Here is a 15,310-nt window from a genome sequence, read left to right as displayed (position 1 = left end):
AACTATTTCATAATGTATGTTCTTGAAAAACACGTTTAAGTCTGAGAATTGAGCCCAAAAATTGACAGTTGATCAAAATAAATTCATTGACTAATTAGAAACTATGTAATAAATAAATTAAAAAAATATTAACTAGAGCAGAATATGGTACTTTTGATAATAATTAAAAAGTGGATTAGTTAAAAGGAGTGCGTCGAGAAGCCCGAGAAGACGTCAGATTTTTTCCCTCTCGGGTTTGCTGGTGGAAGCTCAAGCATTCGTGTTTTTGTTTTGTGCCATCAGAGCGATTTTTTGCATGAAAAGCAAAAGTGTTGTTTTTCTTGCGTTCTCTGAGTTATTTCTTTCTCAGTTGGTATGTATGCGTTAAATGAAGATGAGCACTATAAGTGTAGATTTGCAAAAGGTTCACTTTATTCTACAAACTTTAAATGGTTCGCCACTGTAAGTGTCGTCATAAGAGTGTTCCATTTGTTTGTTTATTTGGAGCAGGGAAAAGTCCATTTGACCCAGTAATATTGAGCTCTTTCTCAAATAGGCACAAAACCTCCTCTTCTTTTCTGTTCTGTGATGGTCCAGCCAATCAATTTTTTTTCTTCTTTTTATGAATAAAGCCTGTTTGCTGTTCAAAAGGAATTTCTAAAGAAAATTCTTACCGATTCCTTGCAGAAATTTTCTACAGCGACTTCCGTCTGAATTTACATTACTTTTTAACTGCGTACTGCGATAAACGATTTCTTGATCGATTCCTTGCAGAAATTTCCCATGCATCAAAATCGGCCAAGAAATTACTTATCAGCAGCGAATCAGACTTAAAATATGATACCAAGGGAAAAGCACTAATTTTCGACCTACAAAAGGACCTAAAAAGTAGGACAAAAACGTATGAATGGGTCGAAAATTAGTGCTGAATCGAAAATTGTGCGTTTCCCCCACATGGTTCCGTCCTGACAGCTGTAGGAATGTTGCGTTTAGCTATTTGTTTTACAAACTTTGAATGGTTCGTCACTTCAAGTTTCGACATTTTTTTATTCTACTTGGAAATTTCTCATATCATTTGAATATATTATATTTACCGTTTTGATTCATATTACGGACACTTAAGGCCTCAGTGAAGTAAAACTCATCATAAAGCATATAAAATAAATTATTCTGTAAGATTCCTCCGCGTTATCGAGCCTTCGAAACACTTAACTTTCGATTGGTGGGTGACGATTTTGATTCCGCAACATGAATAATTTAAAATAAATAGAAATGTGTGGACTTTTCATGATTCTTATTCCGAACGTCACCTCACTTTTGACTTATATTCCGTACACTTTGATTCGAATTCCAGACAGCTCAAATAAAACATATATAGAAAAGCCAAATGATCAATTGAACTCCTCAAACCACTAAAGAGTGTCTAAGGCAGTTGGGCATTATAAATTTCAATAGATATGGAAAATGCTTATTAAAACATGCCTTGAAAGTCAGAACTTTTGATCGGTAAAAATTGAAACATTTCGTGTGAAATGTTTCCCATACAAAGTAGAGTGTCCGGAATTTGAAGGTGTCCGTAATATGAATCAAAACGGTATAAACATGTTTATATCTCATAAATAATTATTTATCATGATCTAATCTTTGATCAAAGTGAATCCTGTGACCCAACGATCTTCCACCATTAGACTGGCCCAGCTGAGTAAGGGAGAAAAATAAGGTTGTATGAATCCACGGGGCACTCCCCCCCAGGGTTATTCCTTGTGAAGTATTTCTGAAAAAAAAAATCAGCTCAATTGATCGTTCCATGAGCTAGCGCATTTGAAATGAAGTTAATATGGAATTTTCAGCTCAAACATATGAGATACAGTACATCATCTACTGTTTGTATCAGGAAAATTGTTGATCGCGTTCAATTGGACCCAGAATCTCAAAAACAATACTTGATATAATTGCGAACAATATTGTACAAGGTTGTATTATTATTAAAATTGATAAAGTTGGTGTTTTAACCATCTGAAGTAGATCTAAGCGCATCATAGCCACCTATACCACTGGGCGAGCTGCTGCACAAGGCGCATGCATATAAATAATTACACGCGAGTAATTAAAATGAGATTAAATTTAGATACAATATTCTGGAATTATTTGCATTAGGATATCAACTAGTGTATTTGTCATTCTGGGCTCAATTGAACACGATCAACTAGTATAAGGAACGAAAAAGTGACATAAGCAAAAAGGGTTAAGCAAAAATAATACAAACTTCAAATTGAATGCGCCAGCTGGTGGAGCAACCAATTGAGTTGAAATTTCGAGAGAGGATTTTTCTTACCCTAAGGCTCATATCTAGGGGGTGTCCCGTTGAGTTTTACAACTTCTTTGTTTAAGGGCCAGTCTACTCCCCATTAACAATCATACCTCCCAGTAACCTTTGTAGAGATGCAAAGGTAAACACGGTCTCCAAATAGCAAAGGTTGCTAACATTCCTTCCCCTAATCCCACCTGACTGCAAGAACATGGCAGGCGCCGTTATTGACATTGTATAAATAAAGGCACTGAATTATGCACACTGAAGAAGATGATGGCCAATCCCAGCCAAACTTCTAGTTGATTATTTGTGCATCTACCGAAGTTAGGCCGAAGTTAGGTCAATCACGGAATAGCAACCATTGATATGCGTAGTCTGTCTAAGCTAAGCTAATCTAATTAATAAGTGGATTAGTTAAACGTATCTATTTAAATCCCACTTTGCGAAAACAATATTTTGACTGATAGATGAAGTTAACAAACAAAAAAAAAAGCTCAAGTCAGTGTGATTATAAATAACTAAGAACCGATGAATAATATAAAATATCTTGATAATAGTTACACGTTTACAATTTTGGTCTATTTACATAAACATATGATCGTTTATACGCAAAGCAAACCACAGGGAATATGCTTTTTTTGTCTTTGGCTTGACTGTATACCGAAATATTTAAATTAATTCTCGTCGTTTTTTATCGTTACGTCCGTACTGGGGCAGAGACTACTTTTCAGCTTTTGTTCTTATAAACACTTCCACAGAGTTATTAACTGAAGGTTTTCTTTGCCAATTGAACATTTCTGATTGTGCATATCGTGTTGCAAACAGAAAGATACTATATGCACTGAGAAATCGAGGAAGTTTTCAACCCAAAAAGATCCTCGACAGGCGAGTTTCGAACCCTTCAGCATAGTTTTACAGAATAGCTGTGCATTGATCGCTACGGAAACACGTTTCAAAACACCGCATCCTAAGAAATATGTGGGAATGTAATAATAATGATGTTTATGGATTATTAGGGGCCTTCCTGAGCCGAGCGGTTGGAGTCCGCGGCTACAAAGCAAAGCCATGCTGAAGGTGTCTGGGTTCGATTCCCGGTCGGTCCAGGATTTTTTCGTAATGAAAATTTCCTTGACTTTCTTGTTCATAAAGTATCATCGTAAATGATACTTTATGAACAAGAAAATGGTAGCTTTGGCAAAGAAAGCTCTCAGTTAATAACTGTAGAAGTGCTCAAAACAACACTAAACTGAGAAGCAGGCTCTATCCCAGTGAGGATGTAATGCCAAGAAGTAGAAGATTTTGGATTATGGAGCGCTTGTCATTATATTCAGTATTTGGCACTGCTTTCAAATATCTTGAATTAGTTTTACTGACCCTGATTTACAAAGTTTCAATTGACCTCCAGAATTACTTCAATACGACCGTTTTAATTGTTTTAAACAATTTAGCTTATATAGACCATGATATTATAAAACACTTAACCATACTTTAACCCCTCAACCAGCGGCTTCAATTTTTTATCATAAAAGATTGTTCAAATCGCTATAACTTTTTTGTTTCTCAATATTTTTGCACCATTTTTCCACAAGTTCTCAAAAAACTCTTCTATTTTAATAATCTGCGTCGATATTGATCATTGGTCATCTGCGTTTGAAAATATTTCGATGTTCCTTGGGGACCGACATTCCCCATTTAAAGTTTATATGGTCGCCATTTTGTTTTTAGTCAATTCATGAAAAAATAGCCCATGTTGCCCATAATGCAAGGTAATAAAGAGTTTCTCAAAAAAAAAAAAAAATCATACCATTCGGTTGAGTTATCTCCGATGAATCTTAAAATTACAATATGATGTTTTTTTTAAGCTTTCAAGATCCTCCTACAGTTAGAGTGGAACCACAAACATACATGCTCATATCTCAAAAACGGTTGCACCAAATCGCTTCATTTTTTCACAACACAACAGACTCTCATTAAAGTATTGTTTCGAAGTGAATAACCGAACATGAGAAAAAATCTGTAGCCTGAGAAATTTGCGTGGGTTGTGGCAACGCGTAGGTCCCCCAAAGAATTTCGGAATATCCAGACGACCGATGAATCAAATCGAAACAGATTTTAAAAGTAGAAGAGTTGGAAATCTTGTGAAAAAATGGTGCAAAAACATTGAAAAACCAAAAATTTATCGCGATGTAAATATTTATTGTTGTAAACAGATGATGGTGCTAGTAGTTGAGAGTTAAGCAAAAAATCATATATTTATCATATTAGGGATGTTTAAAATAAAAAAAAATATATTTGAAAATCCAATCTGCCATATCTTATCATCCTTACCCAAAAAATAGGCTTCTGTGCAATTTTCAGCTTTCTAAGTGGTGATTTAAAGGTGACCCAAAGACGATCTAGGTTTATATGGAAATTACTATAAACAAATTTTGAAAAATGTCCCAAACACGTTAGTACTGTTATGCAAATAAAAAATTATCATCCCATAATGAAAACTTATTCTTTAAACTTCAATGAAAGATGTTGCTGCAGAAACAAATCGTTTATGAGATAATTTTGTTTGTGATTTTTGTAGATGTTTGCAGGGCTATTAACCCATATGAAGCTAAATAATAGCAAACACACTCATGAATATCTCTTCACCTATACGTCTGATTGAAGTGCTCTTCAATCAGACGTATAGGTGAAGAGATATTAATGAGTGTGTTTGCTATTATTTCTTTATTATTGTTTGAAGAATGAGTTTTCACTATGGGATGATAAATTTGTACTTACATTCCAATACTAACGTGTTTGGAACATTTTTCAAAACTTCTCCATAGTAATTTCCTTTGGGCCACCTTCAAATCACCACCTAGAAAGCTGAACATTTTACAGCACACTATTTTTATGATAAGGATGGTAAGGAAGATATGGGAGATTGGATTTTCAAACTTTTCCATGTTATTATATATATCATAATATATTTATCGTTGGTTTGAACTTACTAAGCTTATTAGTTTTAAAAGATGCTTATAACAAACATTATTTTCACTCATAAACGTGAATTTTTACCTTAGAAATCTTCAACTTCAATATCCAATCGACAATGTCTTTGGAGGTAAAGATTAAAGTAAATATTTTAATGGCAAAAGGGTGTAAGTAACACGAACAAAAAAAAATTGGATGTGCAAAGAAGGTTATTTTTAATGCGCATTTACAAGGAGTTATAATTTAGCTTTGTAAGCGGATGGTCGTGGGTTCGAATCCCAGCCCCCCACAAAAACTTCGGCCAGCCACCAAAAGAAACCGCAAGGAGGACTGTGCATTGAAGAGTACATCCACCCACCCTTCGTCAGTATCGGATGGTAGCTGAGCAGGGTTACCAGTACATTTTGGAAAATGTTTCGCCAGACATTTTCCAAAGTGTACTGGCGAAACAAAATAATAATACAATATACTAACATGCATTTATAGTTGATAATAAATCACTAAAATTGATGTTTTTAAATTCATCATGAAAATTATATAAAAGACAATTTACACCGTCTTCGGCACATATAGGCTGCACAGACTTAACGATCACTAACATTAGGCAACGGACAACACGAAACACCCAGCAGTCCAGTGACGATTTTTTCGTTCGACGAAAAGTTTTCATCGACTGAAGCGGGAATCGAACCCACACATCGTGGCACAATACGCCCAAGCGACTGACGCCACTAACCGCAAGTCCACGAAGCCAACAATGCCCATAATGCCCACAAATATAACTTCGTCTTGCCATTGCCATCAAGTAGGCTGTAGTAAAACGTCTGTTTTGTTTAGAATTTTAGTCTTCCAGATATCTGTAAACTCTGCTTTAAAATTCGCATAACTTCCAAAAACTATTCCAAGAAGGAGTTATTCCAATATCTACTATAAGTTTTCGTAGGATTCTCTAAAGGAGCTACTGGAAGTTTCCTTGCAGCAAAACCTGGAGGATACATTGTTACACTCTCCGAATATGGTTCGATTGGCTTATTCGGATCAAAATCCAAACACTGGTGACGAACTACAAATTACCTCAATTTTTGATAACTATTGAAAAAGTTGTGTGAAAACTATTGGTTTAAAAGTTACAGATAGGTTGAATTTTGACATAAAAAATGCACCAAGACGAACTATGCGTCGTATCCTTTCGGTGTCTTCAGCGCATTTGGTCCTTGTCACTCAATGAACAAATGCGCTGAAGACACCAAGATGCTACGACGCTTAGTTATTGTGCTACATCACTTTGAGTCTTGGTGAATTTTTATATCAAAATTTAACCTATCTTCTTCTTCTTTCTGGCGTTACGTCCCAACTGGGACAAAGTCTGCTTCTCAGTTAGTGTTCTTATGAGCACTTCCACAGTTATTAACTGAGAGCTTTCTTTGCCGATTGACCATTTTTGCATGCGTATATCGTTTGGCAGGTACGAAGATACTCTATGTCCAGGGAATCCAGAAAATTTCCTTTACGAAAAGATCCTCGACCAGCGGGATTCGAATTCACGACCCTCAGCATGGTCACGCTGAATAGCTGCGCGTTTACCGCTACGGCTATCTGGGCCCCTATCTGTAACTTTTGAATCAATAGTATTCACACAGCTTTTACAATACTTTTCGAAAATTGAGGTGATTTGTAGTTCGTCACAGAAAAATGAGAAGAGTCGGTTGAGAAACGGCAGAGATATAGTTCTCTGCAGTTGGCCATTTTGTATGGGAAAACGGCTTTGGTGCATTTTATATGTCCGATACTGTATTTGCAGTACATCTCGGACCTTCCATATATTTAACAAAAAATTTTAAAGGGCTGGCTAAAACCTGTGCCTCTACCCTAGTATAGTGCATAAATATGCCGACGAATAAGGGAAACATTTGGGGCTACAGTTGTGTTCAGAATAATAGTAGTGAAAGCCGATTTTCATACAAAATGCTAAACTTTGGCATGCTGTAACTTTGTTTTCATACGAGAAATCGGCATGAAATTTTGGCAGTGAACTACAAATATACTCAATTTCATTATCACAAAATTTTAAAATTTTCACACTACCGGCTGAAAAGTTAAACACCAGGTGAAATCGCTCAAAATAATAGTAGTTTTTCTTTTGTAAATTTTTGTTCAGCAACAATTTTGTAAAAAATTGGCTTGTTTATACATTTAAAGCTTGGGTGGAAATGGTTGAAACGATGAGTAAAGAAAAATTCAAATACTCAAAATACAGCAGGTATTTAAATTATTAAAGCTACTATTATTTTGAGCGATTTCACCTGGTGCTTAACTTATTAGCCGGTAGTGTGAAAATTTTCAAATCTTTTTATTATGAAATTGAGTATATTTGTAGTTCACTGCCAAAATTTCATGCCGATTGCCCATATGGAAACAAAGTTACAGCATGCCAAAGTTGAGCATTTTGTATGAAAATCGGCATTCACTACTATTATTCTGAACACAACTGTACATATGTTGCAATAGTGTCGTGTTCGCCCTTTGGTAAACCGTTAGGAATAATTTTGTTGTACAAGAAAAATCAACTTGTATTGCTACCATAATTGCGTTCGTTACTAATCAATCACGCATACCATTTTCTATCCTTCAACTGAATGCAGATTTCTGAATCTGAAATTGGCTTTCAAGGATTGGCACCAACAAATGCATTCGCGGTGCTTGTGCATGAACTATCAATGCACTCCTTAGCTGCAGAAACTAAGCGTCCTTCGAATGTCCACATATGATCTTGAAAAGTTCATTCGCATGATCAGGTTTATATCAATAGCGTGGCCACCACGTGAAAATGAATCTACTCAGAACAGTCTATATGTGAAAAGTTGTTTCCACTCTGATGAAAGAACCAAACAGCCTCAACTGAAGCCGGCCATACATTACGCTGATGCCAAATGGTATGAAATTGTTAGAGTTATACCTACCAACCACACTGCAGCAGATATTTCAGTGCGGGTTTGCACGATGTGACGCTCTGGCTATTTGACATTGGCAGCAAATATCAACTTTGCGAACGAATGCTAAACTGCATGCAGAGCCATAATTAGCCGTTCGCCGATGGAAACGTTATGGCTGTTTTCATTTCGCAATATTTTCCGCTGAAAGGCTCAGGTCAGTTTTCAACGCTAGACAAGAATCTTTTAAGTGCTGCCAATAAACTGTGCCGCAATATCCTTCCTTAGAAGTTAAAGCTGTTCGTTTGCTTCGAATGAAACTGCCAAGGCAAAAGTCAACAAACTGTGATATGTATATTGTTTTTAATTATTGAGAGATTGGTCATGCGATCGCATTCGATATTTAAAAATTTTCTCATTTGCATTGTTATGGAAACAAATGCCGGTTACAGAAATATCTTACCTTAGTACACTGATTGGTACCGTGAACCAGGGGCAAGTTGATCACTTTTTACAACTTTTCATTATATTATCCTTATAAATTCAAACATTGTCAAACTAGTTTCGATACAATTACCGTGGTGAATCAAAATCCGGACGGTACCAATATCCGGACACTCTCGTAATTTTCATCGATTAATGGTAAAATTCAATGAATACACGTTCATTTTAGTTTATATTTTCTACTATGAACATAACTGAACATTGTACATTCATTTGTAATCTAGTTGCAAAATAGGGAATAATAACGAAAACAGAAAATTGCTTCAGTCAAATTTCTTGTCTCTGCTGTGCAAGTGATTTTGAAGGTAGCGTCGACGAACGAACCACAACATGTAGTGAACGATAATATTTGATAATTTTACTAACAATGCTAATGTTTCTAACATATTTTGTTCACGAAGTGATAGTTAAACAGTTCCGTGGTATCATATTCCTGAAATATGCAGTAAATATCTGCCAAAATTAAAGAAAAGTGCTGTCCGGTTTTGGAGCCAAGTAGATTTAAATCCGGACATTGAATATAAACCATATATTTTAATGGTGTAAAAAAATTATCTACAATACAAACGAAAAGAAAACATCAAAAAACTATCAATATTTAGGGAATGAGTGTTCAGACCAATGCGATGCACCGTTTTGTGTAGAAAAATTGTAGAAATCAGTGATGGTTGCAACTCGAATCACAGGCGTTTCATTCAGGTAACCAAATCAAAAATTATTACTACATTTTAATAGCTTTAACTAATACAGGATAAATGCATTTCATAAACTTTAATACACAATTAAAATTCAAGAGAATTACGTGATTAATTTGAATAATTCCATGTTAATATGCAGCTGTCCGGATTCTTATTCAAAAGTGTCCGGATTTATAGACATGATTTGCTACAGGTGTCCGGATTTAAGGACAAGACAACTTTAATTGTTTTAAATATTTTCATGATAAAATCTCAACTTTTATTGGAAATGTTATCAATTGTACTTAGATCTGGCATAAAACCGTTCACTGAATAAAAAGATTTTAATTTAAAATGAAAAACACTTAGCAAAAACGGAGGTTGAAGATTTGTGCCTTCTTAAGCGTCCGGCTATTGATGCACCACGGTAGTACTTCGTTGATCTATGCCAGTCCTCATAATTGATTGTTTGTAAAACAGCATATAAAAACAGAAATAAAATATTCAAAAATTGTAATTTTAAATGACACTTTGCCAAATCAAGCCTCCCAAAAAGCCTATTTCTCTTAGCGCAGAACAAATAATCTGATTTAAGAATATTTTAGCCAGTGAATGACTTTGCCCAAAGGTTTTTAAGGTCAAAAGCTCTCATGAATGATTATATTGTTCAGAATAATCACCAATTAATCTTAAAAACCATCGCAGACAAGACCAGCATGATTTAATCGGACGATTCATAATTGCAATATGCGTGGAAAATTTCAATTTATGATAGAGATTAGCATGAAATCATTCTGAAAATGGAATAGAATAAAATACTAGGTAGGCAATTATGATGCCGTAATTGTGGCGGGTTGGGGTTAATCGAAAATTGTTCTGTCATTTCACAGTATTTTTATTGGCATGAATTTCACGCGATTGTAAGAATATTGATTGCCGCGCAAAAAAATGATTATTTTCATTTATCATTATGAGTGGGCACTGAGCAGACATCAAAAGATCACATATTACTAGTTTTACTCAATAAGACTATACATTAGCTCTTATGTATGTTTTATATTACACTAAAAGGGTGGATGTATACATACGATACAAACCTACGAAGTTTAGGAACGGTTCTAAGGTATTGTCTTAACAACTTCCTGTAGTGTGGGCCACTTCGGGTTTAATGGAGTTTATAATAGTTTGTAGTTAATGAAAATATTAAAAATAATACTTGGGGAGTTTTTGACAAAAAAAAAATCATATTTGTATCAGTCTAATGAAGAAAGTTTTGGTAAATTACCAGTGTTATCCTAATTGAAATATAAAGACAGTAATACAAAAAAAGAAGAAGAAAGAATTTTCCAAATATATACAGTGAGGCTTGTTTAAAAACTACACACTTATAATTTTTTTTCGGATTTTCGCAATTTCTTACTACTTTTTATCGAAACTGGATCCGCCAAGCTCCTAGATATACATTTTATGATGAGATCTTCAGAGCCGTAGCGTGGTCTCCTGGCGCCCTTGGCGGACCGTCATTTGAGCGCCCCTCATTAAAATTTTCTAGAACATTTTCTGTAAGTATTGTCCATCGAAATTTAAAAATAGTGTCATGATAAAGCTAAAGCAATACTAAAACATTAGACTTGTACAAGAAGGCATACAAACTGTTTCAAGCCTCCCTGAAGTTCTTGAAAATTAAAAAAAACTATAAGTAAAATTACTGTTTATATGGCCAGGGATGTATTCAAAGAAACTACTTGATTTACAATCCAGAACTTCGCGTCAAGTTTTATATCTGCTTTTGTTAAGATTTCTGATAAATTTATGCTCCTGGAAAGATTATTGTAGACATTGCTGGTTGATTCATTTCTCTATAATAGAGACTACGCACCTGGTCAACAAAATCATATTTTTTTGATCGCAGTACGCAGTTGAGAAGAAATATCATTTCAAATGGAGCACGCTGTAGAAAATTTCTTAACCATTTCTGTCAAAGAAATTATAACTTTTCTTGAGCGAAACGGCATACTTAGCTTAAGTTGTTAATACATTTGTCCAATTTAAAAAATCAGTAAATCTCGGTAATGCCATTCATTAGTCATATTTTGTTGACATACAAGCGAGCGTCAATTGCAGAACATATTCAAAGCATTTGTGAGCTTCGTAGCTGTGCGGTTAGTGTTACCAAGCATTTGGCCACATCGAGTCATGGAGTGTGGGTTCGATTCTCGCTTCAGTCCGGAAAACTTTTCGTCAGGAACGTATTTCGACTGTGCCACTGAGCGTTGCATGCTAGTCCGTTGTCCAGTGTGGTGCTTATATCAAAAAACGTCCACTGGAAGCATTGACATGTCGGTGTCTTTTTTAAAGCATTTCTCAATCCATTATTTAAATAATCGAGAATTTGTCAAATATATTTTTCTTGTTTTTAATTATGAATCGTGGTTTACGGCTAACCAGCCGAGTGGAAGTTTAACAACTACCGGAAAGCTAAACATTACATATAATTTGCAATTGGATTAAATGGACAAATTGATGTGAAGATTTGCGAAAATATTACACGTCTTCTCAGTGAGAATCGAACTCACGACTGATCTCTAGTTAGGGCGCGTTACCCCTACGCCATGAGACGACTCATGAACGCAGAAGTTAACCTGAATTCGATTTCAGCTCAATAATCACGTGGTCCTTTTTCGCAAAGTGCACCTCTTTCGGAAGAACCAAGAATATTTTTCTTGTATCATAGAAGCATCATTTTTAAGAATTTGAGGAAATGTAGCGCAATGAAAGCGTGCGAAATAGTTTGAAGTTTAGACAATGAATCTGTGTAAAAATGTTGAAGTTTTGTTGTCATAAAATAGTTAAAGATATATAAAGAAGATTTCTAAGGATATCTTACCAAATATCCTCTAGAAGTTTCATTAAAAAGCAATGACAAAAAAGAATTAAACAGCAAATGTTGTCAATCAATAAAATAATTGCTACGAAAAGTTCTGCATGTTTATCAGTCAGTTTAGAATATTGTTTTAGAGAAACTTTCTTTATTGCAGAATTAAACTTTGTAAATCTACATAAAACGCCTAAATGTATGCAATTTCCCTTGAAATAAGCACGTTAGTCGACAATAAACGGTTTTATGAGCAAAAAAAACTAATTTTGTAATGCTGTACGATTTCAAATGTGAGTTCAGCAGTTCACACTAGAACTTACACAACATTTTTAACACTCAAAGTTTACATGCTGGCTTAGCACCAACGGATTGTTTAGTACCGACATTTCCAACAGTATTGCTAACACCTTCAAAAACTGTGAATATTTCTATGCAAAACTGACCCTAATAAAAACGAAATAGCTTAAAATCATCATTAGACATCTATAAACTAGAAAACATGGAATGTCTGTGATGGCAACGAAGCATTAAGTATCCTTGAAAGGAAATGCTATTCGGTACCGACCTGATCAAATTCACCCCAGTGATCAATTTCCCCCCGGATTACGGTAATTCATTATAAGTCATAAGATTTTTTTTGTGAAAATTATGTTCTGAGTTGTGTGATAATCCTTTGAACACTTCTGTTGAATCCCACTATTTTAACTACCAGTTCATAGAATCTACATATTCGTTTTGTAGATGCTCTTACATAGGTACCGCGCATAAGCTGGTTTATCATTGCTATGGAGAACTATTTTTGTTATGATTGAATGAATTTTTATTGATAAGTCCGTACCTCAAGTGTTTTCTATCGACAATTATTTCAACACCTTTTTTGATGCTTCAAACATGTTTTGTTGAAATCGTTTCAGAAAAAGTTTAGTCTGCAATGTTTATTAATAGAGCTAATCAATTATATAGGAAGAAAAACACGACATTCGTCATGTGTAGTGTTTTATTGCTCTTAGTTTATGTCTATGATTGTTTTTTTTGGATATTATGACTTCAAAAACGCCCTTACTATCTCCAGCTCCCAAAAATTCCCGTTACTAAACATAAATCTCCAAAAATTTCCCATTTTGGCGCCCCCTGAAGCCTGGCGCCCTTGGCGGGTGCCAACCTGGCCAACCGCACGCTACGGCACTGGAGATCTTATCCGGCATTATGTTCATTTGCTGAGAAGTTTCAGAGGGTAGTTTACGAAAGATTTTGGATTCGACTGTTGAGTAATCATATATGTTGACTGTTGAGTAATCATGACACAGAACTCCTAGGTTTATTCTCTAAAAACTTTATAGACAGGTTACTAGAAATTCCAGAAAAAAGTCAACGGATTTTATGCGTATATTTCTTGCTAATTTACTGATGGAATTTCAAACAATGTTCCATATAAATCTCAAAAGTTTTATTCTGGTTGATTTATTGGCACAACAATTAAGTGTAGATTTTTGAATTATTTTTTTAGCGAAATGATTGATTTTATTTCAACGCTTGTTTAAGGTTTGGAAAATTTTTTGCTTGAAAAATTGAACGGTAGGTTTGTAGTTTTAGGTTTCAACACTTAACAATCAATTGAAAATATATTTCGACTGTATTGAGTAATGTTGTATGATTTAAAACACAACATTTTAAAAACCTAGTGTTTGCATCTGAGCTTAGTACATGCAAATTTTTAGTAATGATTTTTTAAGCAGTAAGGCATACATTTTTTCTGTTTGTTATGGTGAAAAATAAAGGACCGGTTTGAAACAAACATACACTCCCGTGCATAAGTTTGGGTTCACCCCTTAAAAAACATGCAAAAAAGTTCAGTCCATATCTCTGTGATTGCACGTCCAATTGAAACTCCCTAAGCCGCATTCGAAAAGCAAAGAGTTATTCTTACTTCGTATGTATTTTTCCAAAAACATTTTTTAAATTTTGTATACTAAATTTGTACTTAAAGTTGTGACATTTTTCAAAAAACACACTGAAAAAACATAGCTAATTTCCTCAGCATTGGATCGACCAAAATTTTAAAACAAGGTGTCTTTAGAATCGTAATCCTATATTCTTTGAAGAGCACTCATGATTTTTTTGTGGAAAAACCTGAAAAGTATTCAATATCAATGAAACAGTCATTCAAGTCATCGTGCAAAAGTTTGGGTTCACCCCTAAGTATAGTGTATCGTGCAAAAGTTTGGGTTCACCTGAACTTACTTAAATCTGTGAAATCTCAAACCAATCATGTACCGTTTTGACTCATATTCCGAACAGTTAAGGCCGACAGGGACTTCAAATGCATCTGATTGGCATAAATTAGCTGATATTTGTGTAAATTTTAATATCTTCGCAAAATCTTACTGTTAGCTGTTGGGTGTACCAATAATAATGTTGATTTTATTAGTTTCAGTATAGTTTTTACGTGAAAGTATGGAACAACATTTTGATTCAAATGCCGAACACTGTGTTCATTCTGTCTCATATTCCGAACGCCTTGATTCAAATTCCGAACAACACGAATAAATCGTATTCAAATAAATATTTTGGCAAATAAATTAATCTGAGCTTGTTCTACTGGTCTCAAACTAGAGAATCATCACTACTCCTGCGGTATAAATTATATTGGAGACGTTCAAATTGAATTGCAATTTTCTGCCATATCCTTGTTATTTGGTGACATATTTCAGCGAAACATTTCAACCCAATCGCCATACAAAAACCGAGTGTTCGGAATATGAGTCTGTTCGGAATTTGAGACAAAACGGTACGCGCCATTATTTGCGCTCAAATAAGCTTTAAACTATTAAAATCGGTTGGAAAATGACAGAGATATTGACAAAAATGATGTGCGTGCAGCTCAGGTGAACCCAAACTTTTGCAAGATTTGCATCATACTGAGGGGTGAACCCAAACTTTTGCACGATGACTTGACTGACTGTTTCATTGATTTTGAATACTTTCCAGATTTATCCGCCAAAATTTCGTGGGGTCTCTTCAAAGAATATAAGATTAGGATTCTAATGACACATTGATTTAA

At 34.8% G+C, this 15,310-nt stretch overlaps 1 protein-coding gene across 3 annotated transcripts in view; it reads left to right on the top strand.

Annotated features, from left to right (window-relative positions):
* LOC5564418 (ABC transporter G family member 20) overlaps positions 1–15,310 on the top strand; it is a 182,222-nt gene that overhangs the window by 40,596 nt on the left and 126,316 nt on the right. The window lies entirely within an intron of this gene.

The sequence above is a fragment of the Aedes aegypti genome, chromosome 1 (genome assembly GCF_002204515.2).
Source record: "Aedes aegypti strain LVP_AGWG chromosome 1, AaegL5.0 Primary Assembly, whole genome shotgun sequence".
Taxonomy (NCBI): Eukaryota; Metazoa; Arthropoda; class Insecta; order Diptera; family Culicidae; genus Aedes; species Aedes aegypti.
This window is presented reverse-complemented; position numbering and strand designations above follow the sequence as displayed.